Source organism: Dipodomys merriami, unplaced genomic scaffold (assembly GCF_024711535.1).
Source record: "Dipodomys merriami isolate MVZ:Mamm:240054 unplaced genomic scaffold, mDipMer1.0.p SCAF_8, whole genome shotgun sequence".
NCBI classification, from domain to species: domain Eukaryota; kingdom Metazoa; phylum Chordata; class Mammalia; order Rodentia; family Heteromyidae; genus Dipodomys; species Dipodomys merriami.
In genome coordinates, this window is record NW_027206401.1 from 13626872 (window position 1) to 13639401 (window position 12530).

General features: G+C 37.8%; 1 long non-coding RNA gene and 1 pseudogene across 3 annotated transcripts in view; one reads left to right on the forward strand and one right to left on the reverse strand.

The window, feature by feature from the left end:
• Positions 1-12530, forward strand: part of LOC138819403 (uncharacterized) — a 235007-nt gene that overhangs the window by 4880 nt on the left and 217597 nt on the right. The gene's annotated exons all lie outside the window — the stretch shown is intronic.
• On the reverse strand, positions 11624-11751 carry LOC138819598 (small nucleolar RNA SNORA2/SNORA34 family; annotated as a pseudogene).

The following is a 12530-nucleotide window of genomic DNA, read 5'->3' on the forward strand; positions in this document are numbered from 1 at the left end:
ATTGCCTTAACGTTGCTTTTCCAGCATTAAGAAAGGTGAGTGTTTCTCCTAAAATGGAAAGGCACCAACCATCTTTGCTTGAAGATTCAAAACTTTTAAGTGGGGGAATTTCTGTAGCCTAGATCATACTCAGACATCAACTGATCAAAGCCATTTGAATGCCAATTACGTTCCAATATTGGGCTAAGTCCTTGACACAGTTTATCTCATGAGAAATTCACTAGTGTTAAGAATTACTATTATCAACAATTTACAGATAAGGCCATGAAGATTCTGAAGTCTAAGTGATTTGTTTAGCTAAGAAATGAAGCCATGATTATAATGCAACCAACATATACTACCATCCTGTTTAAATTTTCAGATTCTCTGGTCCTTACTGAGGATTTCTTGGGATTGAGTTGGCATCCCTTTGGGGATCCAGGGAGGTAATTTTCTGCTGTCATAGTGTTCACAAAGTTTATTTCTATCCTGGATCATTGCTAGAGGTGGGGTGAGGTGATGGGAGTCCAGGGCCTATAATGGGATGTCAACTGCACTTGCCTTGAGCTCTGTTTAAACCTCATCAAAATCTTGTGGTACAGTTTTGCTGGCACTTAAACAGTTAAAGCATCAACAAGAAATGAATGGTTTAGTTTTCCTGATGGAAAGTTTAATTTAGCTCTCCAGTGGGTAGCTTTTAGCTTGTTTGTAGATATAATCGTTTACTTAATGAGGATGCATCCTTCCTTTCTGAGTACTGCCTTTAAAATGAATTTCCATAGATTTACATATATTCCCTGGGGATCACTATAATGTGAGCAAAGAAAGAATCACCCAGCTGTGCACTGATTTAATAGAATTATCAAGCTTTAGGGTGTGGGTTCTGGAAAAGATATCTGGTGTGGGGGGGGAGGGGGATGGGGTGGATAGGAACTCAAACTTTTGGAGAAGAAACCCCTTAAACAAATTTGCTCTCAATTTAGGAGCAGGCTATTTTGGAATCCAGGATCAGTCTAAGATTTTCAGACCATTCATTTAACGAAAAGCTTGTGAAAATGCTGTGCAGTTCAGAAATCTGTTGGAGAATGGATGTTAATATTTTATTACAGCAGTTTTAACTGAAACTAAAATAGTTTCTAGAATAGTTTCTGTTAAAATGGAGGGAACTCTCAAATGCCCTACGTCTCTTGCCATCAAACCTAAAACACCAGCAAACATGCCTGTATGCACTTACATTTCAATTTTGTAGAATGTCTCTAACTTCTTCTAGGCCAGTTTTCTGTGTTGGTCTTGAACTCCTTTCACTTCTCAGTCTCTGGAAGTTATAGGCAAAGACTTAGGCTCTAGCAGCTTCTGAGGCCTATGGATTTTTGTCATCAACTTTATTTTTGAGTCTTTTAGATAGTGGTGTCCCCAAAAATTATGAGGATTTTTCCTTTGTGGCTAGCTAGGTAAATTGGTTAGAATAACAAAAGCATGGGAAAGGTCTGATGATTCCCTTGGCTTTGGAGCATACTAATGTGAATTCAAGATAATATCTCAGCCTTAGCCAACTGTCTATAATTGCATATCTTTGGCTCAAGGAGGCTAATTCAAGAGTATGAAGGGATAAATACTAATTTATATTCTGTGTTGGAAAAGCAACCACTAATAGTGAAGGCAATAGGTTCATCTTTGTACATGAATACCTAAATCAGCCAGTAAGGATTTTAGTAATAAATGGAAAGTGTTGTATGGAGAATATAGAAAAGGCAGAGATATTTTTTCCCAATGACATCAAAGAACATTTACCATCTGTATAAAAGAAAATAGCAACGATAGTTAAATGTTTTGCACACTCATTATGTGCCAGGATTCTCTCATTTGATCACCTCACATAAAATACACAGCAATCTTATGACTTAGGTGCTTTGTTTATCCCACTTTATAGCCAAGAAAATGACAACATAGAATGGCTAAATTTCTTCTTTTATAGGCATTGCATTAGAATTTGGGATAGCTGGGGTGCTAACCTTGACACTTTGACTTTGCTATTCTTTTTCAAATTATTATCTTTAAGTAGTTGTACAAAGGGGTTTCAATTCAACATATCAGTTTGTGAGTACAATGCATCTGGATCCCTACTACCTCTTTCTTCCTTCTCTCCCTCTCTCTCCACCTCACCTAGCCCTTTAATTTTCCTGGTTCCATTTTCACACATCATTTATGATGACTGCCTTTGCCCAACCCTCTCTTATCCCTTCATCTGCCCCCATCCCCTTGAACTCTTTTGGAAATTGAATTCTATTTTTTTTCTTGTAATAAAACACATTTTTCCCCAAAGCTGTTCACTTTAACTGCTTTTAGTGTACAGTTCAAGGGCAATAAGTCATTCACACTGTTATGTAACCCAAACCACCATCTATCTCCAGAACTGTTTTATCTTTCCAACTTGAATCTCTACTCATTAAACAATAGCTTCCCACTCCTTCCTTCCCTCCACTCCTGGAAACCACCAGGGTATGCTCAGCCCCTGGGAACTTGACAGTTCAAGGTAACTCCTCTAGTAGTATTTGTCTTTGGGGACAAGTTTATTTTCCTTAGTATCATATTTCCAAAATTTTCCATTTGTAGCAATTGTCAGAACTGTCAAAGTAGTATTCTTCTGTGTGTATATGCTACATTATCTTCATTTGTTTTTCCACAAATTCACCCTTGGATTGTGGTCACTTTTTGACTATTGGGAATAGTGCTTCTCTGAACATGGGTGTTCAAATTCTGAGCCTCTACTCTCAATTCTCTTAGGCATATGGCTAGAAATGGTACTGCTAAATGCTACAGTAATTCTAGTTTAAATTTTTGAAAAGTGCCATATTGTCTCCCATAGGAGCGTGGTCATTCTACATTCTTGACCAGTGAACATTCCACCAGTGCCCCTGCTTTTGATACTAGTCATCCCATCCTGATGTTACTTTATGATGACTTTGATTTGCATTCCCTTAATGACTAGTGATACCTTCCTGTGCTTTTACTGATCATTTATAAATGTTGGTGAAATAATCTGTTTAGTTCTTTGCTTATTTTTAAAGGGTAACTTGTTTTTTTTTTTAAATATATTCTGGACATGATTCCTTTATCTGGTACAAAATGTATACATATTTTGGCAGATTCTATGGCTTTATTTTTATTCTGTTAATGTCATTTATTTCACAAAATCTCCTAATTTGATGAAGTCTAATTCATCTACTTTTTCATTTCTTTACTGTGCTCAGAGCAACAGATCTTTATTTGCCAATGCACTAAAGCATACTGGATCTTGCTCAATTATTTAGTACCAACCCTATGTGTTGTCAGGGAATGAATAAAGGAAGCAGGGAATTTTTAGCACATTGCAGGTTTGTTTAGTGTCTGTTTCTTAATGCTGCTTAATTTTTCCATAAAAATGGATAAGAAAACAAAAATCCTCTGAGTCTGTGTGGCATCTTTCTGCCTTTTCTCATGTATTTCCCCGCATTTATTAGGGGACAAGCAAAGCTGGAGAAAAGGTGAGGTCCCTGCTAGTGAATCAAGATAGAAGCTGTCAGGTACATTGCCAGGATGTTTTCTGGTAGAAGTTTTATTATACTTAATTTCAAGAGGCGAGATAGACCCTTTTGCTGTCTCCTTCACAGTCTGCTGTTGGAAGTTCAATTTCCCTTGGCCCTAAACCAAGATAGGAAGTAAAGAAAAGGAATCTTCTCTTTTGCTTTTACTTCTCTGCCAGAGACAGAGAACTGTGTCCTTCGGGTGTTATTGGGACAGATGGGTTTGGCAGAGCCTAAGATCAGCTCAGTCCTTAATCTGAACCCATAGGCAGGGCTCCTGACAATTCTTTGCATTCAAGCGCTCACCCACTTTTGTTTTCTCTCTGCTTTATCAACTAACCCCTTTCGTGTTTTTGAATTTTGTGGATTCGTACTCTCCATACTCTGTACGAATTGCTAGTCTTTTGCTTCAGACTCAGAGCTGAGGTGCAGATACCATCACAATAATAATTGGTAAAGTATAAGAAGTATTCTCCTACCTAGATATACAAGTATAGAAATAAGCCACAAGTTTTCACATTGGGGCAAATGCTTGCATTTAGGCTCTGGGCATTCTCTGTATCTATGCTAATCATCGCAGAGGTTTGTTTGTGAGAGTAATGGTATAGTGCCAGTAGCTGGTGTTTGCAAGTGGAATGGTTTCGGAGCTGTCCGGAAGTCTGCAGTAAGAGCCCTTTTGTAAGCCTCTGTGAGACCTTGAGAGCCTCAGCACTAGATGTAATGCTTTCTTCTTCTTGCATGGCTTGGGTAATACAGGAAAAAAAAAAAAAAACTATAATACTTCTTGATTGTGTGATGGACCAGTGAAGACAAGAGATCAGAAGAGTCTGAGGCCCACTTGACTAGAGTCCTTATGATATTTTACCCTCAAGCTAGGGATTGTGAGGGCCAGTAATCAGACTTTATTGGAAGCCCAGGACTGTTGTGTCTTCGTCGCCCCAAACACCCCAGACTGCAGATGACTTCATTCTACTTTCCAAGGGCAAATCCAGCTTGACTTCAACCCTCTTAAGAATCTATCAAAGACCAAGAAGAAGATTAGTTTTGTGAGATAATTTTATGCTGTTGTTTACTGTATTAGTATTATCACACTGGGGCTTACACTCATGATTAAATTCTCTGGTAAATTTGTCTATTGCCTTTTAATGTTGAAGACCCTGAGGCTGGAAGAGAAGTAGATTTGCTCCTGGTTAACGCCATTATGGCAAGCAAAGATTATGGTCTGACTAGGTCTCCCAGTTTCCTTCCTCTTTTCTGCCTCTGTGTGTTCTATCCAGATTCCAGCAAATGGGGAAAACCAGGGATGCTTTACATGAAGCTTGTTAACTGAAATTAGAAACAATTACCACCTCTAGGTGGAGAGAGCTGCTGTTCCCTGGCATTTGAGAATGACAGCGTTCAGGCCTGATATCATAGAAACATTAGTGCATGGTCCCGTGCTGGTGAGAAATGAATAATAGAATGCTTACTCTCCTTTTGGTGTAACTGTTATCTCCTCCACCAGCGCAGCTGATCTTAGAGGCAGTTTTCACATTGCTTGTGGACATGGTTGGGTGAAAGAATTGCTGCATAGGTAGAGATAATATCACTCAGCCACAATGAGGGCAATTTGCTAGAGAAGTGTTCCTGTTCACAGGGGGCCATTGGCAGAGCACTGGCTTCTCATTTCATGGCCGAACTTACTTCCTCATGCATCTTTACTTTCTACAGCTCAGTCATTGGCATCTTCTTTTTCGTTCTTATTAGAATAATGATTTTTCTCTTTTTGTAGTGTCAGTTTCATGACATGATTACTCTTCTGCCAGATCCAGTAATCAAGGCGAAGGAAAAAACGTTGTTTATTGATTTGTAGAGAGAATGGGTTGATTGTGTCTTAATTGTTCTCGAGGAGGCTAATTTGATACCTAGCAAACCCCATTAAAGCTAGACAGTGCCACTACTAAATAAGTTTACCCAATCATTTAGAAAAATGTTATTTTCTTAAATATGTCATAAATACCACAGTGCTAACAATTTTTTACAGGGTGTTTTCAACAGGAAAAGATTCAGCTCTGCTCACTGAAAACTAGTGGAAAGTCTTAGCTGTGGCTTGGGGCATCAGGTTTTCTGGAAAAACCTATAAGGAGAAAGAAAGGATAACACTTACTAGATGTCATCACCTCTCTATTGGATGCAGACAGACAATCCTATACCTTTCCTAGAGCATCTAGTAGGTACCAGAAGATTCTGCAAAAGGCTGATCTTTACCATTAACATGCTGTTTTTTTGGGGGGGGGTATTTTTTCTTGTAGTACTGAAAATTGAACCCAGGGCCTGACACATAGTGGAAGGCATTCAAACACTTGAGCCATGCCCCTCCCTAGCTCTTTTGTTTGTATTTTATTCTCAGATAAGATTTCCTGCTAATTTTGGAAGGCTGGCCTGGAACAATCCTCCTACCTCCACTTCCCCTCGCAAGTATCTGGGATGACGGGTATGAGCCTTCATGCCATGCTGAACTTTAATGTATTTCTAAGGCTGGTGCTGTGGATAGGGATGGAGCTTTATCTCCATCACCATGGTAACAATGATAGCAAACACATAGCATACTAAGGTGGGAGGCCTTGTTTGAGCAATTTACAGTCAATAATTCATTTCATCTTCATAGCAACCTGAGGAAGTAGGAACTATTTAAAGATGAAGATACTGAAGCACAGAAAGATTAGGCAATCTGCCCAAGATTACACAGCTAATATGTGTCCAACCAGCCTGATTATACTGCTTTTTCTTATAATCACTACCCTAAGGGGCATTTATTGAAGGTCCTGTGGCTAGAAAGATAAAAATCTCTCAAAGGATTTATAGTCTAGTACACACACACAGACACAAATCTTTCTTCTTCTAATCTTTAGAGGTCCTTGTTAAAGTTTCTGATGGCTTGGAAAACTTGATCCAACTGCCCATGATGGTGGTCATTAACCAAGGAGGCCAGGAAGTAGCCCAAGGACAACCTTTACTAAGAGAAAGAGGCTTAGCCTTAACTCTACCAATCGCCACTTGAGTGCTTTATGCTACATTCTCATGCACGCTCACATGGAATACTGAACTCTCTGAGCTGAGACTTTTGACAGGCAGGATTCTCATCGTGCACCTTGAATTGTAGAGAAGTGAAAGCTATTCCCTGGTTAGTTTCATGCTTCTGGCTGTAAGACATCTTTTTCTCACATAAAACTCAGAAATCACACCCCACACTCAAGCTAGTCTGTTTTTTATGAATTTTGTGAGGTGGGGGGGGGGGGAGAGGGAACCAGCTAATTTCCACACTTTCCTGATCCTGTTATTTTCATCATCACACGTCTCCGCATTTCCTATTTTCAATTAGGGCTGAAAACAATGTGCCAAAATCGCCTGAGTGTTTATTCTCAGAGCTCTCCCTCTGCCCAGAAGAGGAGCTCTTTCTCACAAGAGGCTCAGCATATGTCTTTCCATGGATTAGATGGATGGTTCTATGCAAATGGGGCACACTTTGGAAGCTTGGGAATCTAGCTAAAGTTTGCTGTAAATCATATAGATATGTACTTATGTATACATATATAAAAATCATATACATGCATATATATATGTATATATATGTGTGTGTGAGTGTATATATGTCACAGACCAAAATATGTTGACTTATAGTTTATATAGCATATGTAAGCAGGTGCTACTTGCTCCCGGCCTCAAAGAATTCAGTTTTTCTGATGCCCTTTAACAAATTTGTTTGTTTGAACAGCTGAAACTGTGGCATGTTAAGTTGTCCAACACTGGACTGTAAATATCCATGAATTATATTTGAATAGCTAAAATTCATCACAATATAGCAGATTCAGATACTATGTGAAATGGCACTAATTCTGAAGACTACCAAAGACTCATGTTTGGCTGGATGCTTTTTTCCCCTCTCTTTTCTTGGGAACTTAACCCAAGGCCTGGCAAAAGATAAACACACAGTCTACACTGAATGACATCCAACCCTCTGTATCATGATTTGATATCACCAGCAATAAAATTTGTACTTTTCTTTCTCTCTTTGTCAGTGAAAGAATGCGTACATGCCAAGGATATAAAACAAACTAGGGAGAGAAGGTCAGATGGGCATATTCATATATTTTGTTTTTACTACTGTATATTAGAATTTTTAAAAATATGTATTTCTTTTAAATTTTATAAATACTTTTTTTTCTGTTCTGGTCCTGGGGCTTGAACTCAGGGCTTGCACCTGGTTCCTTAGCTTTCTTGCTCAAGGCTGGCATTTGATCACTTGAACCACAGCTCCATTTCTGACTTTTTGCTGGCTAATTGGAGATTAGAGTGTCATAGACATTTTTGTTCTGGCTGGGTTTGAACCAGTTTCCTAGATCTCAGCCTCCTGAAGTAGCTAGGATTATAGGTGCAAACCACTGGTATCTGGCTGGAAATACTTTTAAAATAAAGAAGTACATTGTTCTACAGTTCTGAAAAGAAAAGAAACATATCTCTTTTGTTGAGAATGAAGAGGAGTGTTCTCAAAGGATATCAGCCACTCACTCTAAAAGGTCTTAACCTTCACTGGAACAAATGTCTACATTTGCATAACCAGTTGCTAAAATAATTCTCACATTAAAGCAACCATTGTTTACCTGCCACATTACATGATAAAAATAGTTTTGGAGTGATTTTATAATTATACTTTTTTTTGATGTCTTGCCTTTGGCTGCCAAAAGTCAGACCTGCCAATCCAATGCATATTTTATATTACTTTTCCATGTAAGTAAGGACTAAAAATAGGTGATTTTAAGTTTGTCATTTCATTGCGTCATCCTGGCACAAATTATAGCCCCAGAATAGATATTAGGAAAACATTTGGATAGGGCAGTTTTCTATGGCACTATCATGTCCTTTTTTATGCAACTCTAAAAAATATCTGGATCACTTACAGAATTTCAAAGGAAACAAAATGGCCTAAAGCCTTTATACTCTTTTTATCAACTATATTTCTCATAAGTGTACAAGAACACAAATGATATTTCTTTTAGAAATCAAAGCAGTTATCTTTGAAAAGTTCTTGGACTTCTCTACCACTGTTGGAAGACAGTGATAGCTGGGAAGAAAGTGAAGCTGATCTCCATCGCAGCAGTTCACCTTTCTTTTCCTTTCCCGAACTTACCATTTCTGGTTCTAGATATTTATGTAGCCACGCTCTTTTGAAATGCTTCTGTCTCATAACCTCACTTTCACCCAGATACTCATAGGATGACAGTATAGAAACAATGGAATGTATTTTTAAGTGTAATTATTTGTTCTCGAATGCCTGAATGTTGAACAAAAGAATCAGGAAAAATATGAGAGATCACTTCCTAGTGCCTCAGGAAACAAATAAATACATTTCAGTCTATGCTTTATCTATCTTTTGGTCTTCCCATAAAATGTGCTTTGACACAGTATTCTTAGAGAAAGACATGGATTGGATGTATCCTCACAAATTCCATGTTGGTAATAACATATTTTTTCTTGGTTGAACTCAGGGTCTCCCTCATTAGGCACTCTAACACTTGAATAACTGATAATACTTATTTGGTTCTGCTTATTTTCAGCTTAGACTGTAATCCTCTTATGTGTACCTTGCCCTGTCACTGGGGAGACAGGCATGTACCAATGTCACCAGTCATTGGTTTAGCTGGAGACCCATGAACTTTTCCATCCAAACTGTCCTTGACTTCCTAAGAAACTAGAATTACAGGCCTGAACCACCATGCTCAGTTCAATAACAACATATTTTGACATACTTCATTTTTCTTGTTTTCTTTTTGGCGATACTATGATCATTAAAGTTCAAATTTTAGCCAGTGGCAATTTCAAAAAAATCTGAATTTAATGAATGAAGGCAAAACAGCTCCAACATTTTGTTTGAATATCTGAGTATTTAAACAACCAAACTGTTTTGATTTTTGATTTTTTTTTTTGGTGGTCATGGGGCTTGACTCTTATCTCCAATAAACCACTAGAAAACTGGAAGTGGCACTGTGGCTTAAGTGATAGAACGCTCACCTTGAGCTGAAAGAGCTGAGCCAGGCCCAGAGTTCAAGACCCACGACTGACCAAAAAAAAAAAAAAAAAAAGAGTTTCACAGAGTTTCCTGCCTAGGGCTGGCTTTGAACCTTGATCCTCAGATCTCAGCCTCCTTAATAACTAGGATGATAGGCATGAGCCACTGATGCCTGGTTTGGAGTTCTTGAAATCATTAAAACATCTCTTTGAAATATTAAATAGTATGAACAATAATAAAATATTTATTAAATACTTAAAATGTACTGAACACTGCTTTATGAGATATCACTCTTAATATTTTAAGATTTCTTAGTGATAGAAACGAATTTTTTCCCTTCAGGGAGAGGAGGCTGAGACTAAGCCCAACCAGGAAGTGACAGATTCCACAGACATGAAGTCTTCATTGCTATCCTCCAGATTTAGTTATACGTCTTAGTCTTCCTTATTAAATGCCGTCTATGTACCCAGCAGTGACCTGAAATACCTCCATACATTTCCCCTCTCATTTAATCATATTTAAGTGGCCTGTCCAATTTTACACAGCTTAGAAGTGGCAGAGCCACAGCTCAGAAACAGGTCCTAGGATTTCAAATTGAGTGGTGTTTCTACCACAGGAAACTAATCTCTTCATCAAGCCAAGTATGATATATAAAATTCTAGAGATGGGCCCTTCAGTGACAATTCACTTTAAGAACAAAACAACACTCTGCCCTCAAACAAAAAACAACTCTCAGGATTATCTTTGAAAAAAGGAGGTTCACTATTCTGTACTTATGAGGTAAGGCACTGATTTAAAATAAATTAATAACAATATCTAGGCTAAGTAATATATAGCCTATATTTTCTAGCACTTTAGAAGGAGGTTTTTGTTGTTGTTCTTGCTGGAAATTGATAGAATTTGCAAACTAAACTCTTTATTGATTAGAGTGATTTACTGGACATTAAAGTTGAGCTGTTCAGGTATTTTGAACAAAAGATGAAGAGCAGTATTGTTCTTGTGTCCAGTGAGAAATGCTTCTATGAAAATGTGATCTAAGGAAGGGAGTGTAACTTTCTTTTTTTAAATATCTTTATTGTAAAGGTGGGAGTGTAACTTTCTAGACTCAGAAACAAGGTGAATATAGATATGGAGGAGCAATTAACATGTATTAACAGTTAAGCTTAGCTGGGTCTAACTCCAATGTCACCCATTCTGATTGGATGATTGATACCATCTCCAAGTCACCAGGCCTTGCCAAGATTCTATAATAAAATTCCATTTCCTTTTTTGCATTGTGAGATCTCTGTTTTTAATTATTCATTATCATTTACCTGGCAGTGTAAAAAAAAGAACCATTGAGTTCACTTCAGTGAACTCAGTCCCTCCCAGGCAGGGACCTCTCTCTATTCTCTACTGTGTGCCATCGATCTCCAAATGCTTTTGATAAATTCTCAGTGCGCTTAGGAAAGATCAGGTAGAGCTCAGGGAAAGGAAGTGACTCTCGCCAAGAGCAGAAGGTGCTACGTTTGCATCTGGAACACCAGATTTCTGCTGATTTGATTGCTCAGTTGATTATATTCCATGTCTCACTGAATCTTCAAATAGTCACACTAACGAAGTTTAAAATGTAATAGCCATTGTATTAAATTTCCTAGGGTTCTCATAATAGAGTACCAGAAATTAAGTGGCTTAACACTACAGAAATGTATTCCCTCAAAGCTGTAGAGTTGGAATTCTTGAAATCATCAAAACATCTCTCTGAAATATTAAATAGTATGTACAATAATAAAAAATATTTATTAAATACTTAAAATGTACTGAACACTGATTTAGGAGATATCACTTTTAATATTTTAATATTTTAAGCTGTGGAGTTGAGAAGTTTGAAAATAACATATTTTTACAATCTGCTTTCTCAAAATCTCTATGGAGAAATCCTTCCTTGCTCTTCCCCTCTTGTGGTGGTAACCACCCATCCTTGCATCCTCCAAACATGACTGGGTTTAATGCTGCTCCACTCCAATCTCTGTCGATCTTTTTTTTCTTTTTAAACCAATGTTTCTTTCTAATGAACTGACCATTACATTTCCAAAGTTCTGAAATGGCCAACAGACCAAGAAAGACATTCTTTAGGCTCCTGCTTGAAACCAACACAAACTGCTGGCCTTGATTCAAGGCCAAATCTCTGTCTATCTTTACATGACCTTATCTATAACCCATGTCTGTATTTGCCTTGTTTGATAAGACACTGTCATTGAATTTTGGTCTACCCTAATCCAGTATGTCTGAATCTTAACCAAGTACCCTCTGAGGTTCTAGACAGATGTAGATTCAAGAGTCTACCAATCAATCCTCCATGAAGTGTTTATCCTCTGCAGGCATTTGCTTGGCACTCAGAACACAGTGATGCGCAGTGCCTAAAGTGGTTTCTGTCCTTACCAACATTGTAAATCCAGCATGGAAATTGAGTACTCACAAACTAACTCCATTAAGTATTTTAAAGGACACATCTTTGAGAACATGTAGCACAGAAATTGACTGTTGGCAAGTTGAAGGAGGCTTCCTGGATAGTGATGTTTGAGCCCAAATGTAAAAGATGAACATGGGAAGGTAAAGGGGAGAAAATAATGTTCCAGACAAAGGGAGTGGTAGAAGTAAGTGATCTATCGTGGGAAGAACTACACTGATCAATCAAAATACATAATTGTGGAAAATATTTCCCATTCACTATAAATGAAATCAAACGATGTCCAAATCGTAATCTTTAAATAACATAGACCATAGAAGGTATTTTAGTAAAATGTCTGATTCCTTGTTTGGAATGGGAAAAACATTAGATGACTCTGGTTGTCAAAAAAGAGAAAGGAAATCAACAATGACCACTGTAATTTTATTTTAAAAAGCTGGGTGTGGCAGCATCTACCTGTAATCTTTAATACAGGGAAGATGAAGGAGGGGGA